The 18,512-nt window shown below is 41.0% G+C and overlaps 1 pseudogene across 1 annotated transcript in view; it reads right to left on the bottom strand.

The window, feature by feature from the left end:
• LOC311185386 (inorganic pyrophosphatase 2, mitochondrial-like) overlaps positions 1-12,390 on the bottom strand; it is an 85,088-nt pseudogene extending 72,698 nt beyond the window's left edge. The window contains exons 1-3 of the transcript in view: positions 12,363-12,390; positions 10,374-10,460; positions 8,528-9,389 (exon numbers count right to left, since the gene is read on the bottom strand). The product of the transcript in view is annotated as an inorganic pyrophosphatase 2, mitochondrial-like (transcript). The remainder of the gene's footprint in view (positions 1-8,527; positions 9,390-10,373; positions 10,461-12,362) is intronic.
• Positions 12,391-18,512: the final 6,122 nt, after the last annotated feature.

Below are 18,512 nucleotides of genomic sequence, written 5' to 3'. Positions count from 1 at the left end.
CATCTTTTAATTTGATTGTGTCTTAGGATGTTTGAGCCCATCTAAAAGCTATGCAACTTCACAATGATTTCACATTTTCTAACTCCCCAAGAGCCCCTCCACATTTTAAAAGAGAAATAAATTACACTGATCTGATAAGTCAGGCATAAGCTCTAAGCCTTGGATTTTGTGTTCTCTTCCCCAGTCCTGTTCTGCAGCTGTTCCATTGCACCGTCATGGCAACAGAGGTCTACAGAACATTTCAAATGGCTTGAAAGAATGTTTTCTCCACAGAGACTACAAATATGTGTAAGGTAAATATTACCATTATTTTCCTCAAAAGTAAATTGAAAATCTGATTTTAGTTCAGCTTCAAACACCCTAGAAGCAGCCTTGTCATTGTAAAGATAGCCATGGTCTCTTGCCTAGTAGCAGAACAAGCTCACAGTCCTCTGCAAGCCCTGTCCATCAGCTCCTCAGGGCAAGGCCTGCTCCCATCCGTCACCAGGCACCCTTGGTTCTCACTCTACTCTCATCACCATTCTCTCTGTGTGGCTCATTTACACCACTGGGCTGGGTTCTGGCTGCTTTACAAATATCCGGTAGTGCCAAGTAGCTTAGCAATTTGAAACAAAGTGCTATTACTACTATTTTTTATTTTCCAGTAAGTTTATTCACTTTAGAGTCTTAATAAGTGTTTGCAAAATAAATGAATATGCATCAGTGTAGTATAATGGTTCATTAACAATGTGGACTTTAAGTTTTAATTCAATCTGAGTCCTAGCTTTTTCACCCATTAACTATGAAACGTTTGACAGTTACTTAAACCCTCTAAACCTTGAATTCCTCACCCCCAAGCCAGGATGTTAGTATCTGTTTTATGTTTCTTATATGGATGAAATGCTAACATTCCTAGTACTCAAGTACTAAATGCATAATGAGGGCCTGAGATTCATTCAGTTATTCTTAAGCAATCTTCTCAGAAATGGAACCCATCTCCCCATTTACATCATTATTCCGCACACCATGTAGCAGGCTTAGAGAAAAGTAAAAATGCTCCAGTATCAGGAAAACCTCACTCTTTAGCCCCAAGCAAAATGCAAGTAATATGTGAAGGCTTCTTTTAATCCTATCTAACACAATAGAAATTACTAAGCCTCCCAATCCCTACCCCCCATATGAAATTTGATTGTTTGGCTTACATAACTTTTTTTTTTCTTTTTTTTTTTTTTTAAGATTTATTTATTTAGGGCCTCCCTGGTGGCACAGCGGTTGAACGCTGGGCTGTGAAGCTGCCCGCAGCCTCTGCAGCGCTGGTTTGATCCCCAGCCACCGGCAAGGGTCCCACGTAGCGTGACAGACCTCTCCTGTCCCACCCACTGCTCCCCTCAGCAGTGTATTTCGTCAGTCTGCCTGTTCTGTTCCTTGCTCTGGCTCTGGTGAATTCTCTCACCCTCCCACACTTCTGACTGTACCCAGTGCTTGTATAAATAAATAAATAAATCTTTAAAAAAAGGTTTATTTATTTATACAAGAACTGGGGTACAGGTCAGAGGTGCGGGAGGGTGAGAGAATTCACTGGAGACAGAGCAGGGAGCAGAACAGGCAGATGAACCAAAGACACTGCTGAGGGGAGCAGTGGACGAGACAGGAGAGGGCTGGGTTTCTCCCTGGCCGGCCAGGAATCGAACCCATGCTGCAGAGGCTGCAGAGAGAGTCATAGCGCGGCACTCAACTCTCTACGCCACCAGGGAGGCCCCATAACTTTTTTTTTTAAAGTAAGTTTTTCTATTTCAAATTCCTATGAGCTTATTATCATTCCCTTGTAAGCAATACCAGCAGATGGTATGGAATATTTGGCTGCATAATGATTAAGGCTGAATTTGGCGAGGACTCAAAGATTAAGGATTATTCTTAGAAAAATAAGTAATTCACTGAAAGCACTTTAAAACGCCTGTTGATCTACACCTAACATAGGGCACAGCTGAGGAAGCAAACAGTATGACTTGCAGATCTTATTTAAAACCTGATAGAATACATGATATACCTGAGAAAAGCATCCTCCTGCATTCATACACAGATACCATGAAAGAGCATGAGTGATGCCATCTTTCTATCTGGGAGTAGATTTTGCCACTAATGTAAGTCACCTACAGATACAAATACCATCAAAATGCAGGCTATCAGGATTTGGAATATATCCTGCTTATTTAAACATCTTCGTGAGACTTTTCTCAACAAGTGAGAACAATGCAAACCTACTCCTATTATGGTGCAGAAAATAGATAACGGGAGAATGCTTGAGAAAATGTGACAAGGTGATTTCAGTGTCCAGTAGCCCAGAACAATGTAGTTAAAAACAACTAAAGATCCAACTCGCCTTATCTGTTGTAGTCCCAGAATTACTTTTTTTAAAGGAAATTGTGTATCCAAAATCAACATAATGAGTCTTAAAGTAATTAAATCCCAATCAGGTGATTCTGATGTCCAAGAATGCTGAGAATAGCATAATGTCTGGACAGGTAAGATGTGAGGTGAAATCAGATGAAAGAGAGCAACACAGGATGATGAGGCATCTGGAAGAGAAGATGTAATGGGAGAATTCCAAAGTGAAGTTTTATCTAATAATTAGAATGGCATCCACCTTTTGGTAATCATGTGCCAGAGGTCAGACACTATCCTAAACACTTGATGAATTTTATCTCTAATTTTTGCAATTACTCTGTAAGACATGTCTTAAGTAATCTAATTTTTTAATAAGGAAACAAATCTTTGAAGTTTATGTGCCATATTTAAAGTTCCTCAGCTAGTAATTGGCAGATCCAGGATTTGATATCCACCCATCCCTGGGCTGCCTGATATGGTTATTTAACCTGCACAACCACATCCCATGGTCCTGCTAAAACCCATCTCTTTCCACAGAAATCCATTTTCCCAAGTAGGATGAGATTTTAAATACCAAATTTTGGAAGTCCTAAACGCTAAGCTAAAGTCCTACATGGAATTTTAGAAGCCCCAAGCATTTTACATGGAAGGAAGATGACATTGACACATTTTCAGAAAAATGGCATAGCCTGTCAGGAAAACTTTGATGGGAAGTTGGCCTGTGACAGCTAGATTCTGGGTGACCTATTTTGAGCAAAAGTACCAGACAGTCTAAGAAAGGAGAATGCGAAACTACTAGTAGTGTCTTCTTTTGTGAAGAGTGTAATAGCTATTGGTAATTGTCCTCTAGTGTCTATTATTCTGCTCTTTCTTTTAGTAACAGAACCTTTGAGTGATAGCTGAGTGTAACTGTTCAGCTAACTGGCTACACTTCTCAGCCAGGTTCCACTTTGCAGCCAGGTTCCACCCAATGAACTTTTGCTTCATACCTATCAGATTATTATTCAAACAGATTATTGCAAAGGATGAGGGAGGACCTATTGCAATAAGGTGTGGGTAAGAAATGTAATAATAGGACATCATTTTGGCCTTTAAAATGTGAAGGTGTTAGGTTAAAAGGGTTTTCTTCCATGGGTGAGGGGGTGGGGGACGAGGAGGGAATAGGGCAACAAAGATAAAAATAAGAGGATGTCGGCAGGTGGGATAAAAAGGTGGCAAGGTAGAGAGTTCAAAGAAAGTTTTATCCATTTTCAGCCCATTTTTCAGTCAAGACCCTTAACTGAGGGCCTATATTCTGGCTTAGGCTAAGTACAGGTGAATGTTTAGGGGCCCAGGAGAAAAAGAAAATCTTTTTTTTTTTTTAAGATTTATTTATTTTTATACAAGAATTGGGGTACAGGCCAGAGATGTGGGGGGTGAGAGGATTCACCAGAGTCAGAGTGGGGAACAGAACAGGCATACGGACCGAAGTACACTGCTAAGGGGAGCAGCGGGCGAGACAGGAGAGGTCTGTCCCGCCAAATGGGTTTCTTCCTGGCCGGCTGGGAATTGAACTCATGCTACAGTGTTTGCGGATTACTTCATAGGTTGTGTCTTAACCCCTGCGCCACCAGGGAGGCCTGAGAAAAAGAAAATCTTAACCAAAGTTCAGTTAATAACAATTTCATTTCCCATTGACCACTGGGGACAAGACAGTTAATCATTTAGGAGGCAAAGAATGGGGATTAGAATGTCGGAGTCTGAGAGCCTTGCCATACATTCATAAACAACAAGAGCATCCTTCCTAAGTTTTAACTAAGTCATGGGTATGTTCTTTGAAGCAAACTGTTTCCCAAAACACAGGGTGAGAAAATCTTTAACTATTGCTCTTTTCCAGAATTACAGAGGTCAATATTCTATGTTGTCATACTGTTAAGTAGAACCTCCTTGCCCTGTACTTCCTCTTTCCCCTTCTAGTGTTGGGGAAACAGATAGGGTGATAAGCAACCCTTTTTAATTATTTAATTATTAAGTAATATATATTATTTAAAAGCAAAGTTATAAGCACAGATGGGAGAAAGCTGAATCCACTTCACCTGGGCAGCTCACTACCCTGGATTAGTAGGAAAGAGAGAGACATGTAACTTTTATCTACTTTGCACCGCTTTGTTTTGAAGTCCCCAAGTCAAGAGTTAAGTGGACTGTAAAGTGGAAAGTTTTTGCATGTTTTTAGCATCATGGTGAACCTGTCAAGCATCATCTTCAAATATGAGAGATAATATTAAATACAGAGCACCATTATATATAGCAACTACTCACATTCTTGTTAATCTCTGAATGCCTAAAGCATCAAAAGCTCAATATTGTGCTTCCTTTTCTGTTTCACACAGGAAAAAGAACATGTTCAGTTCCCAAAATAAATTTAAAACTTTCCATTCATCTAGCACTGGAACATAAAGAAAAGGAATATAGTGTGACTGCCTACACTTATTCTGATGAAATAATAAATGTTAACATATTTATTTGTTTGTAGTATTACTGGGGCTTTTAAAAAGTTGCTTGAAAGGCATAATGTTTCACCATTTGAGTCAAATGGACTTTAATTCAGTGATGGATTGGATTCCCCAAGATGTTCAGAGCAGGCTTTCCCAAGACATGACACTATGATATTTGGGTTATTTCAAACTAAGGTCAATCAAGGTGCTAAAGATTCAGGAGAAACTTTTACCCATCACTTAACTACCTGGAAGAAAGAGAATTAGGGGTATTATCCAGAATTAGGACTTTTATCAGAAATAGCCTTTAATTTAGAGAAACCTATTCAGATGGTAACACAAACATCTGATTACAGAGCATCTGGATTTTATTATATGACACAGAGTCCCCTTGTCCTTGAAGTCTCCCTGCTCTCTCCTTGAAGGCCCAAGTGTCTATCCCATTCTTTATCTCAGGCTATATATACCCTATTTTGCCCTGTTGGCTTTAGAATCTACATTTATGTAGATTCTCCATGCATATGTAATGAAATATGTTCTTTTCTCCAGATTACAAGTTGTAATCTGCCTGATGTAAATTTGATAGCTCTTTATCAGCCTGGAAAGAATTGAGGGGAGTGGAGAGAAGGGCAAGAGAGGTGCAATTTCCTTTCTGTTCCTACTTCAGTATAACATTCTTTATTTTTTTTTGCTTTTTTTTAAAGATTTATTTATTTATGCATACAAGAACTGGGGTAAAGGTCAGAGGTGTGGGGGTGAGAAGCTTCACCAGAGACAGAGCAGGGACCTGAACAGGCAGATGGACCGAAAACACTGCTGAAGGGAGTAGCAGGCGAGACAAGAGAGGTCTGCCATGCCATGTGGGTATCTCCCTGGTCGGCCGGTAATGGAACCCTCCCTGCAGAGGCTGTGGATAGCTTCTCAGCACTGCACTCAACCAGGGAGGCCCAGGTCTTTTTTTTTAAATTTATTTAAAGATTTATTTATTATTTATGCAACCAAGAACTGGGGTACAGGCCAGAGGTATAGGGGGTGAGAGGATTCACCAGAGACAGAGTTGGGAACAGAACAGGAGGATTGACTGAAATACACTGCTGAGGGGAGCGAGTCAGGAGAGGTCTGCTGCACAATGTGGGTTAGCTCCCTGGTCGGGGATCCAACTGGTGCTGCAGTGGCTGCAGATAGCTTAATAGGTTGCGTCTTAACCCCTTGCGCCACCAGGGAGGCCCCAGGCCTTTTTTTTCTTTAAGATTTATTTATTTCCTTCTTTATTGAAATAGGGACGTAAGAAGATATGAAGGGTTAGCCAGACGTGTTTAAAAGAACTAACTAATCACCACAAAAAAATGTATTGTTTTATGCCAGACATCTAAATGCACCTTCAAAGGTCTTTCCCTAAGGCAGCACTCATGTGGGGTACTTTGCTAAATGAACAATTACATGTATGTGTATTATTAGTAGCACAGCTCTTCAAATTACAAAGATCTTTCCTTTAATTATTTAAATTTCTCAAACTGCCCTATAACTTAAATAAGAGATATTGATTAGTCTGTGTTCCTGTAGTGAAAAAAAAAAATAGTCCAATATCAAAACTGCCTAGGAGGGCTGTTTGTTCAATTTCATCTAAACTAAGAATTGGTTTAAAGTAATCACTGCAGTTTCTTTGATTCACTAGATCATTGAATTTGCTGTCTTGGTTGACTTCTTAATGATTTTCAAACACATTTGGAAAAGTTACCTATCCTAGCAAAAAAAAAAATGAAGCCTTATGGTTGTAATTCTTTGCACCGCCTCTATTTTTTTATAGAAAATTGTGACTTTATTGTGATGTAAAATTATTTCCATTCTTTATGATTCCCATTCTGAAAAACTAGGTCCCAGAAGAGACATGAGCCATATAATCACATGTGTGGTTGCCACCAAAAAAGTCCAGACAGACTTTTCCAAGATATATGACTTTGGCATGTGGGCTATTTTGAGCTAAAGTCACCAAAGGCCATGCAGGCTCAAGAGAAACTGTGGCCATTAGCTTAAATACCGACGGGAGTGAAGATTACCCAGGTTTAGAGTCATCTCCAGAAAAATCTTTCTATAAAAGGAACCTATTTTATGGCAGAGCAAACATGTACCTATTGTATATCTGGTTTAGATATTTTTCCCATTATGTGAAACCCCCTCCTCTTTCCTTGACACCCCAGGTCCTTATCGCATTCATTAACTCATAAAAACCCTCAGTCTGGGGCCTCCCTAGTGGCGCAAGGGGTTAAGCACAGCACTGCAGCCTCTGCAGCGTGAGTTCCAACCCTGGTCAGTCAGGGACCTACACTTATGGTGCAGCAGACCCCTCCTGTGTTGCCCACTGCTCCCCTCAGCATTGTATTTCAGTAGATCCTCCTGTTTTGCTCCCCTCTCTGTCTCTGCTGAACCCTCTCACTCCCCACACCTCTGGCCTATACCCCAGTTCTTGTATACATAAATAGATAAATCTTAAAAAAAAAAAAAAAAAAAAAAAACAGGACCTCCCCGGTAGCGCAGCGGTTGAGCGCTGGCTTGCGAAGCTGCCCACAGCCTCTGCGGCGCTGGTTCGATTCCCGGCTGCTCCCCGGCCACTGGAGGAGGGTCCCACATGGCGCACAGACCTCTCCTGCCACCCGCTGCTCCCCTCAGCAGTGTACTTCGGTCCTTCTGCCTGCTCTGCTCCCCGCTCTGGCTCTGGTGAATCCTCTTACCCTCCCGTGCTTCTGACTGTACCCAGTGCTTGTATAAATAAATCTTTAAAAAAAAAAAACAAAAAACAAAAAACAAAAAAAAAACCTCAGTCTGCCCTATAACTCAGTCATGTGAATTTTCCATACTCTATAATTAAATTAGTTCCTTTTCTCCTACTAATCTGATACTAATTTGGTTGCTGGACCAGCCCTAGAATAACCTGAAAAGGTAGGGGGAAATTTCCCCTGCACCCCTACAATGGTATGCTGGTTTTTTTCCCACCTATTAAGTATTCAAAGTTTCAAAAGTATTCTTTCCTCTGCCAAACCCCTCCTTTCCCCCAATGGTTTCTGAAATGTTATACTTAAATGGATAAGCTCCCCACTAGGACTGGACGCTGCTCCAGTCCTTGCACTCTGAGATAATTCAAATCTTTTACATATTAAAAAGCAAATACACTTCCAAAACACTTGGTATTTCTTGCTGATGCAAAACATCACTAGAAAAGGTTTTTTGTATGATGGTAACCTCAAAGGACAACAGCACAAGTAAAACTAAAAAACTTTTTTTTTATACAAACTAAAAATCTTATGTCATTACAAAACAAACAAAAATTAACCTATCATTAGAATGAATTTGCTCAAAGTAGTACTGAAAATATTTGCAGAGAAAATTAACATAAGGTGTTTAACATATGTGCTTCTAATTTTTTGTTAATTTACTAAATTTGGATTTTTTTCCTTAACTGAGAAATAAAAACTAATCAAATCACTGGACTTCTTCAGGCACGGATATTAGAACTAGTCAAAACTCAACTCTTCTAAATTTCTGCTATGATATAAAACAAAATCTTTTGATACCAACATATATCCAAAGAACACTAAAAATTTCAGTGCTTGCTTACAAATTGCATCTCACAAAAAATTTGGAAAAAATGAAGTTTCAACAGGAAGTCAGCAAATACTCCAAAACCTGCCTACTTCTGGTTTTGGGGGAATGGAGGTCTTGGAATCTTTCGAAATTGGATCTTGATGGAGAACTTCAGATGTTCCAGTTCTAGGCCAGGAAGCACACCATTGCTCTTCTTCATCACTTTCTTTATTGGGTGAAGAGGGTATGGATTCAGGTAAGGACCTTGCCTCCTCCCAAGCCAGTGGAATGGACTCTTACCCCCTGCATGTTTGTGCAATTTATAGCCCCACCATCTTACTCCGTCATCACAGTGCTTTCCAACACTCATGAGTAGATTTGATGACTTCAAGATCAAAAGCCTTGCCTTTGAATTGTCCGTTAAATGCAGACTGATCTCCTGTTTGCCATTGGGCACCATATATAATCTAAACATTTCAATGTTTGGCTTCCAAGTACCCTGGTTTGTACTTCTCAACATCATCAATGTCATGAAATGTTGAGGCTTCAGGATCATTTCCACTCATAGCAATTTATTTCCAATTTATTGCACCATCATCAATAAGAGCCAAAATTCCAAGAATTTTTACAGGAATAAACTTTCCATGAGAAAGGACCTTTGAGCCTATTTTGCAGCTATCAATAGCATTGCCATCTTCACAGCAGTGTACTCTCTGAACGTTTCCACAGACACCTTCCCAAGTCTGAGGGAGGGCACGGTAATTCCACACATGCCCTTGTCAGAGAAGACATTGCCTGCTGAGCACAGCTTACATCCTTCTCTTGTGTTTCCTGGGATTCAGTGGCTGCTCTGTGGCAATCTCCATTTGAGCATTTGTCCACCATTGTCCTCTTCTACCGCCATATTAAACAAACTCCCATCTTCATCACTATGTGCTCTCTTGGTGGAAATACCGTTTTCCTCTATCAAGTCTGCATTCAGAAGAACATCATGGGGCCTCCCTGGTGGTGCAAGGGGTTAAGACGCAGCCTAGGAAGCTATCCACAGTCACTGCAGCATGAGTTCAATCCCCAGCCAAGGAGCTACTCACATGGTGCAGCAGACCTCTCCTGTCTCACCCGCTGCTCCCCTCAGTGTACTTCAGTTGATCTGCCTGTTCTGTTCCCCAGTCTGTCTCGGTGAATCATCTTACCCCCCACACCTCTGGCCTGTACCCCAGTTCTTATATGCATAAATAACATAAATCTTTTTTTAAGAAAGAAGAAGAACATCGTGAAAGAGGGAATGAAGTGACAGCTATTCAAAATTCTGGAATAAAAGGCTGGTGAATGGGGCTGGCTGTACTCCTGTGTGGGCACTCACTCCCCCTCTAGTTTTTAAAAGAAGCCAGTTTCCCATGTTTTCACTGGGATAGACTAACAAAACTTTACCAGACACAATCCTGTGGAAATGTGGACATTATCTGAATTAGACATATTCCAATGCTTTTCTCAGGTGTTATGATCCTTACATTATCTGGATTTGGTGCATAATATGAAATGCAATGGGGTAGATGATAATTTGAAGATCCTTTGTATGTTTGGTTCAAAAAGTAAGTCTGCAGGGCCTCCCCTGGTGGCGCAGCGGTTGAGCGCTGGGTTGCGAGGCTGCCCACAGCCTCTGCAGCACCGGTTCGATCCCCAGCTGCTCCCCGGCCACCGGAGGAGGGTCCCACATGGCGCGCAGACCTCTCCTGCCGCCCGCTGCTCCCCTCAGCAGTGTACTTCGGTCCTTCTGCCTGCTCTGCTCCCCGCTCTGGCTCTGGTGAATTCTCTCATCCTCCCGCACTTCTGACTGTACCCAGTGCTTAAAAAAATAAATAAATAAATAAATAAATAAATAAATCTTTAAAAAAAAAAAAAAAAAAAAAAAAAAAAAAACAAAAAGTAAGTCTGCAATGCCCAATGTTAATGTACCTTGCAGAGTGCCATCATTGTACTGGGCTGTGGCACAAGGTTGTACTGTCCTCTGGCTATTGTCAACTGCTATGTCCCAAACACTGGCTAAAACAGAACATGATATAGGTAAAACTCATAAACCATTATTAAATGAAAGGAATGGGTTGACCTAAAAAAGATTACATGTGTTCCTTAGTTTAAAATAACTGCTCTTAAACAACTGGTTATCAAATTGAGTGAGTTGAAGATTTATTGTTAAATTCAGTTCATAAAAAGGAGCAGTTCAATCAACAGACTACGTCGGGGACATAAACACTCTTAATTAGTTGTATCCCATTGGGCAAGTTTCATAACATCTGAGGTCATTTCCTCCCTTATAAAATGGAACCATTACTAATGACAAAGATTAAATCCACTGATATACTCCTGAGTGTCTAGCACTGTACCAGGCATGAATAGATATCCATGTGGTGGTAATTATTTTATTTCACATCAGTGAAAGGAATTTTATTCTACCCAGTCACACTAGGATTCTGAAGGAGGGAATTTTTAGGATATACAAGAATTTTCCATCAATATATTAACATCCCTCTCTCTCCTTTTTTCAGAAGAATGGGATAGAGGGGAGAGTAATACCTGGCCAGAAAACAGTACCATCCTTAGATTTGACCTCCCAGTTTCCCCCACCTCACCTTGTCCACCTCTTTGTTGTATTGTTTCTGCACTTTGATCTTGATTTAGCTTGGCCTCTGCTTGGGCATCTGCAAGGTCTTTGTTTCTCCACCTATTATGTCTCATAAAGAAAAGATCAAGAGTTCTAAAGAAAACAATTTTTTCTCAACATCTACAGTACAAGACAATTAAAGGGTCATGAAACTATTTACCAGCTTCACTTATATCCAATAAAATTACCCTTCACAGGGGATTGCATTCACTTGATCTCTTTTCTTTCTTTAAATAAGAACTTAAATTTCAGCTCACAGAAAACAATGCTACCAAGAGCAGCAGCTCTTTTGTGAAAGGGTATCAGCAGGACCTGGCTGGGAATGTCAGAGGCAGGGAGGGGAAGAAAACAAAACCCGAATCCAAACTTGTGCAGTGTGTTTCATTTCAAAGTAATAATTAATCAAAAACATACTAAATGTCAAGTTTCCTTTGATTGTTTTGCTCCAGCCAGGAGGTTGCTCTCTTCTTTGTTTCTCAGGATGATCCTGAGTAGAGATACCACACAACTGGCGGCCTTGGGAAGAGAAACTGGCCGCAGTTAACTCTGACCAACACAGATGTAACAACAGATTCCAATATTCTTCCAAGCTTTGACTTTGTTTTTCTGAAAACTAAAATAAGAGCTCTTTTTTGTTGCTGCTGTTTTGCTGTGTTGAGTAGCTTGTATTGCATCCATTCAGCCCTCTCTTGAGAGAAAAGCTTTATCCTCATTCCTAATAGCAAAGAAAAAGGACTTAGAATCCCTGCACAAAAGAATTCTGTGGAGGTGTCTGCGTTCCTGGTTCCTCTGGTGACGTATCATTAATAACAAACTTTTTGAAGGGATTAGAGGAAGGTGGTGGGATTAAAGAAGAATCTGAAAACTGACTAAATCCCAATAACCGGAGACGAACTTTAAAGGCAAACAAAAATCAAGCATTAAAAGTCATGGCATGGTTCTCTAAAATAAACCAAGGAGGATAGCCTTAATAAGCTAACTGACAGCTTCCCCATCTCAGCCTGACTCTGCCACTAGCAACAAAGAAAAGGCCTGGTTTGCACAGCTGTTGCCCTATGAATTGAATAACCAAAAGGTGAAACTTTAACTTGAATTTGGAACAAAAGAAGTTAACAAATAGAAAAAAAAGTCACAAATATCAAGGAAGTAAACAAAGAAGCAAGAAACTTTGGACGGTCAGGAAGAATTTTCTAAAAGGTAAACTTCCCAGTAGTTTGCATGGCACTCACTATTGCTGGAAACCAGCCGATAAAAGGCCAGGATGCTCCCACCCACTCACTCACTGAGTCTGGATGGCAGGGAGAAATCCATTGCCCAGGGCTGTGGGGCAGAAAAGGCATCAATTTCTTCAAAGGTGGAAAGCTGGAGATAAATTTATTTCTCACTATGAGAGGCTGGGACCAAGTGAGGGATAACTTGAAGCAGGCGCCTGCCTGATATTATTTCTTCTGACTCTGGAGTCCACTTTAGAGTGTCTCCATCCTGGAGAGAGATGGAATCTGTGAAAGACAGAGGAAGGGGTAGCTCATTTACATTCCCTTCATTTTAAAGATTTTTCTTGTCCTTTATTTTTTCCACAATATGTGAAGTCTCAGAAAGGCAAATTATGGGGTATTTTTAAAGATTTGTTTTATTTATTTATGCATACAAGAACTGGGGTGTAAGCCAGAGGTGAAAGGTGGTGTATGTGAGAGGATTCACCAGAGACAAAGTGGGGAGCAGAACAGGCAGATCTACAGAAATATACTGCTGAGGGAAGCAGCGGTCGAGATAGGAGAGGTCTGTGCCATGTGGGTTAGCTCCCTGGACGGGGATCAAACTCATGTCATAGTGGCTGACATAGCTTGAGAGTGCTGAGAATTTGACCCCTACTTCCACCAGGGATTCCCCACAAATTGTGTTTTACAAGTAAAGCCTCTTGGGAAAATAAGCAATATGCTGGGTTCCACTGTTTATTATTTACGAATTACTAATTTCCAAAACTGCTTGAAGCAATCATTACAGCAGAAACTATGACAACACTAAAACAATTAGGACATTAAATCAGGAGGCAAAGAACAAGAAGGCAGGACTAATGGGGCCAGTCCCCCTGGGAATGGAGGGGAGAGGACATAGAGGGGGAGTAATTATACCAGAAAATATATAGAAACTGTCTTCCTCATTTGCTAGACCAGCTGTGGTATGAAAAACTAAAATTTAAGTTCAGCTGAACTGAATTTGCATCATCTTCTTTTCATTCCCCTACCAGCTGCAATAAAAAATGCTGAAAGAATTTCAGGTACAGTTAGGTCGTGTTAATTAAATAACTATTTGTGGAACAGTTCCTATATTCTAGACACCCTTAAGGAGTCTTAGAATCTAATGAGAGACAAACAAACAACTCCAATGTGTTATGACCAATTGTGTCTGCATTTCTTTCGATGTATACTGTGGTACAGGTTTTGTGAGGCTAGAAAAAGATGTCCTTAACAGTTTGGAAAAGAGAGGAAAAGCAGTAGTAACCTTTAATATGAGTGATATATAGGCTAGGAATTTTTTTTTCCCAAGTGGAAAAGAAAAGGAAGGACATTCCCCCAAAGAAGACTTGTAGGCAAAAGGACAGAGGAGAAAAGACCACAGTGTTTGGGAAACATTCACCATTGAGAGTCTGGTGACAAAGTTGGAAAGGTAACTTGGAAGCTTGAAAAACTATAGGGAAGACAAAGTTCTTTTAAACAGGTAGATGAAATTATCTAGTTTTAGTTTCAGAGAACAACTGGGTGTTGCAATTTGGAAAATGGATAAGATTTTTAGGGGTGAAATTAAAGTAAGGAGGGATGTTAGATTTGGGTTCTCCAGGGAAAACAGAACCAATCAGATGTGTATTAAAAAAACGAGATTTATTATAAAGAATTGATTCACAGATTATGGAGGATGGCAAATCTGAAACCTGCAGAGTGGAGTGGCAAGCTAGGGACCCAGAAGAAGCAGAGAAAGTCATTTACCACTGGAGAATTCTCTCTTGCTGGGGGAAGAATTCTCTCTTGCTTTTGTTGTGCACAAGCCTTCAGCTGAGCACATGAGACTCAGTAACATTATGGAGGTCAATCTGCTTTACATAACATGCACTCACTGAAGTATTATTCCTACAAGGCAGCATGAGAGACACTCTCAGAACCCCAAACCTGCCACTCTTAGTATGTTCTGCTATCCACTGCATCAAGACAAAACATACTCTAGACCTTTCATGGAAAGGAACTTTAATACAATTAGTGTGCAATAAAAAAAAGATAAAGGGACCTCCCTGATGGCATAAGGGGTTAAGACGCAACCTATGAGGCTGTCCGCAGCCTCTGCAGCACAAGTTCAATCCCTGGCCAGAGAGTTACCTGCATGGCGCAGCAGACCTCTCCTGACTCGCCCGCTGCTTCCCTCAGCAGTGTACTTCGGTTAATCTGTCTGTTCTGTTCCCCATTCTGTCTCTGGTGAATCCTCTCACCCCCAGACCTCTGGCCTGTACCCCAGCTCTTGTATGCATAAATAAATAAATCTTTTTAAAAAAGAAAAGAAAAAAAGAAGATAAGGGAAACAATGGAGAATATAGTTTCCAAATCAAGCATCCGAAATTACCCATCCCCTCAAGGGTAAATGCCCAGCCAAACAGAGTTGACCAAAGCAGGACCACTGAGGCCCAAAAGCTTGCCCCAAATCTAAGGCATCTTCAGGTGGGGACCCATAGGAAAGGGGAAGAAGGAGCCCATCATGTCTGGGATGAAAGTAGCAAAATCAAAATCAAGATAAAAGCTGCCATAGTTAATTTCCCCACAGGTCTCTCACCTATCTCTGTTTCAAGTATCTCCTTCCTTGACCCCAAGTCACTGGTATAAGTCCAAGGACAAGAAGCAAGCACAGCTTATTCACTTGTCACTCTGCTCCATGTGCCTTGTCTCCCTCTTACTCTCCATCCTTCTTCCTTCCTTCCCCCAGCTTCTCCTCCCCACTGTTCAGCTCCACCCTTCCTTGTGGAGGGAAGGGAAACTGACTATTCCCTTTCCCTGCGGACCACCCTATCTCATAATCTCAACCAAAATAACCACCAGAAACATCCAGAATAATGTTTGGCCAAATGTTTGGGCACTCTGTGACTCAGCCAAATTGACACATTTAGAAAACCTAAATAAGGGCTTCCCCTGGTGGGGCAGGCGGTTGAGAGCTGTGCTGTGAAGCTGTCCACAGTTCTGCAGTGCCTGTTCAATCCCAGCCGGCTGGCGAGGGTCCCACATGGCACGCAGACCACTCCTGTCTCACAGACCACTCCTGTCTCGCCTGTTGCTCCCCTCAGCAGTGTATTTCGTCAATCTGCCTGTTCTGCTCCCCGCTCTGTCTCCAGTGAATCCTTTCTCCCTCCCGCGTATCTGGCGTGTACCCCGATTCTTGTATAAATAAATAAATAAATAAATAAATCTTTACCAAAAAAAAAGGAATGAAAGAAAACCTAAATAAGGGACCAGGAAAAAGACTAATTATAATAAAGTAAAAAGCAAAATCAACAAGCAGCTATAAATCAGAGACACACTACAGGTGGGGGGAGGGAGTAGGATCAAAACAAAGGTGGTGAGAATTGTATGGGGACTATAACCAAGATGAAAATGCATACATTGTGCAAAAATGAAAAATGATGTAAAAATTATATAAAATTTAAAAAATAATAATTAAAAAAGAAAAAAACAAAAAAGAAAAAGGAGAAAAATTTAAATAAATGATGTCATAAAGTGTTGCTTATTTTAAGAATAAGCAAAAGTGTTAGTTAATAAATGCAATTAGAAACATTAATTAGCAAAAAAAAGTAACTCTCACAGTAGCTGTGAATATATAGAGAGGTCAGATATATAATGTATGTGAGAGGGACCTCAGTGCAGAGCTATAGGGACAGAAAAAAATATACATTTTAGAGGAAAATTCAATATTTAGATTTTTTTTTAAATTTATTTATTTATTTATACAAGCACTGGGTACAGTCAGAAGCTCGGGAGGGTGAGAGAATTCACCAGAGCCAGGAACACAGCAGGCAGACTGACGAAATACACTGCTGAGGGGAGCAGAGGGACGCAGGAGAGGTCTGCACGCCATGTGGGACCCTGATCACCGGCACTGCAGAGGCTGAGGGCAGCTTTGCAACCCAGCGCTCAACTGCTGCACCATCAGGGGAGGCCCCTGAATGTTTAGATTTTTAAAAGGGGTTTTGTGTCGATGAAATCAAGGTTTCTAGTTTGAACAAGAGTAGGAAAAAAAAAAACAACCAGTCAGGTGATCAGTAACCTACATGGGTATAATTTTTCTTTTGACTTCTTTCCTTTTTTCCATAGCTAGCCCAAGTTTCTTCTGACTCCTGGTATTTTTTTTTTAAGATTTATATATTTATGCATACAAGAGCTGGGGTACAGGCCAGAGGTGAGGGGGTAGAAGCGGGGGGAGGCAGGAGCTGTTTAGGATTCACCAGAGACAGAGTAGGGAACAGAACAGGCAGATCTACTGAAAGGCACTGCTGAGGCGAGCAGTGGGCAGGAGAGACAGGAGAGGTCCACTGTGCCATGTGGATCAACCAGAGATCCAACTCGTGCTGCAGAAGCTGCTGCAGAGGCTCCAGATTGCTTCATAGTGCTGTGCTTAACTCCTTGCGCCCTCCTGGTATCTTTATTCACCATTCACAATATTTTCTTTTTTCTTTTTTTTTTTAAAGGTTTATATATGCATACAAGAGCTGGGGTGCAGGCCAGAGATGTGGAGGATGGGGGTTGAGAGGATTCACCAGAAACAGAGTGGGGAGCAGAACAGGCAGAGGTACTGAAACACACTGCTGAGGGGAGCAGTGGGCAAGGCAAGAGAGATCTGCTGCACCATGGGTTGTTCTCTGGCCAGCCGGGGAATCACTCCTGCTGCAGTGGCTGGCAGTAGCTTGACAGCACCATCCTTAACCCCTGTGCCACCAGGGAGGCCCGAGAGACCTTATTATTTCCTTCACTTTTACAGGTGCGAAAACTGGGGCAACATCTCAACTTGTCAGTGAGTATCCAAGATTCAAACCAAGCAGCCTACAACCCAGGTCTCATGTGTTCTCAATTCAAACACACACTGCATACACCAAGAAAAATCGAGACCAAGGAAATGCCTGATATCTTTAAACATATTGAGAGATGTACACCTCTGTGGAAGACTTTTAAGATAAATGGGGGCTAGATATATAGAAAGCTAAAAAAATCAAACCAAATCCATGGAGGGAAAAAAAGGTTGAGCCAGCAAGAAAATGTAATCATAGTCCATGATGGAAACAGTGTTTACACAGTCCTATGAGAATAAATGCTCAATATTGATTAAACAAAAAATGTATGTCATGATATTATATATGGACAGAAAGATGAAGAGTAGCAGAATATGCCAACCCCAAAATATGACAGCAGAAATTCAAAATATGTCCCTCCACAATATGCCATGTTGGTATCTTGATTTAGTTAAAGTTTTACACTTGAAAAGGAGAGGTTTTTTAATGAGATTTCAAGAAGAGATTTTCTCTGAAATCACCTGATCTGCCTAAAGGTAGATTCTGCAAAAGGAGTTGTCTAAGTGCCCTCCTTGGAAGTATCATCAACCAGGAAAGACTGACCCTTGTCACAGGGAAGGAGACTAGAATTCCACATCAAACACAAACCAATTTTGTCACAAACTATCTTATGCCCCATCTATTCTTCTAAGGTCCACTTGTCTTTCCTAAAAGTAAATAACTTACTTTCTCCTAAAAGACTTAATCCCAGAGCCTCCCTGGTGGTGCAAGGTGTTAAGTCTCAGCACTATGAAGTTATCTGAACCTACTGCAGCACAAGTTTGATCCCCAGCCAGGGAGATACCCACATGGCACAGCAGACCTCTCCTGTCTTGACGGCTGCTCCCCTCAGCAGTATATTTCAGTCAATTCACCAGTTCTGCTCCCCACTCTCTCGGGTGACTCCTCTCACACACCCCCACCTGTGGCCTGTACCCCAGTTCTTGTATGCATAAATAAATAAATCTTAAAAAAAAAAAAAAGACAATCTCTCTCCCTTTCCTCGTTCCCTTTTAAGGTGGTATTTAGGCCTGAATTCTATGTTACCTTGGAGAGTTACTCATTTTTCCTGGGCATCTCCTATGTATAATGAGGAATACATGCTCATAAACTGATTTTCTCATGTTAATCTATTTTATTATAAGAGTCCATAGCCAAGAGCTCAGAAGGGTAAAGGAAAAATTATGTTTCTTCCCCTGCAAACAAAACAAGAGAGCGGCAGGAGGGGTAGAGAACTAAATTCTCTTCCTCCAAAGGAGGAAGTTAATAGTTAATGACTAAAATTGAAAATTCAGGAAATAACTGCATAAGAGGCTAGTAGCTGAAAGTGTTCAAAAGGGCAGCCCATTTGGAGGAG

This window comes from Talpa europaea (assembly GCF_964194135.1).
Source record: "Talpa europaea genome assembly, chromosome: 15".
In the NCBI taxonomy this organism is placed as follows: domain Eukaryota; kingdom Metazoa; phylum Chordata; class Mammalia; order Eulipotyphla; family Talpidae; genus Talpa; species Talpa europaea.
Note: the sequence above shows the minus strand (reverse complement) of the source record. Positions and strands in the feature narration are given on the sequence as shown.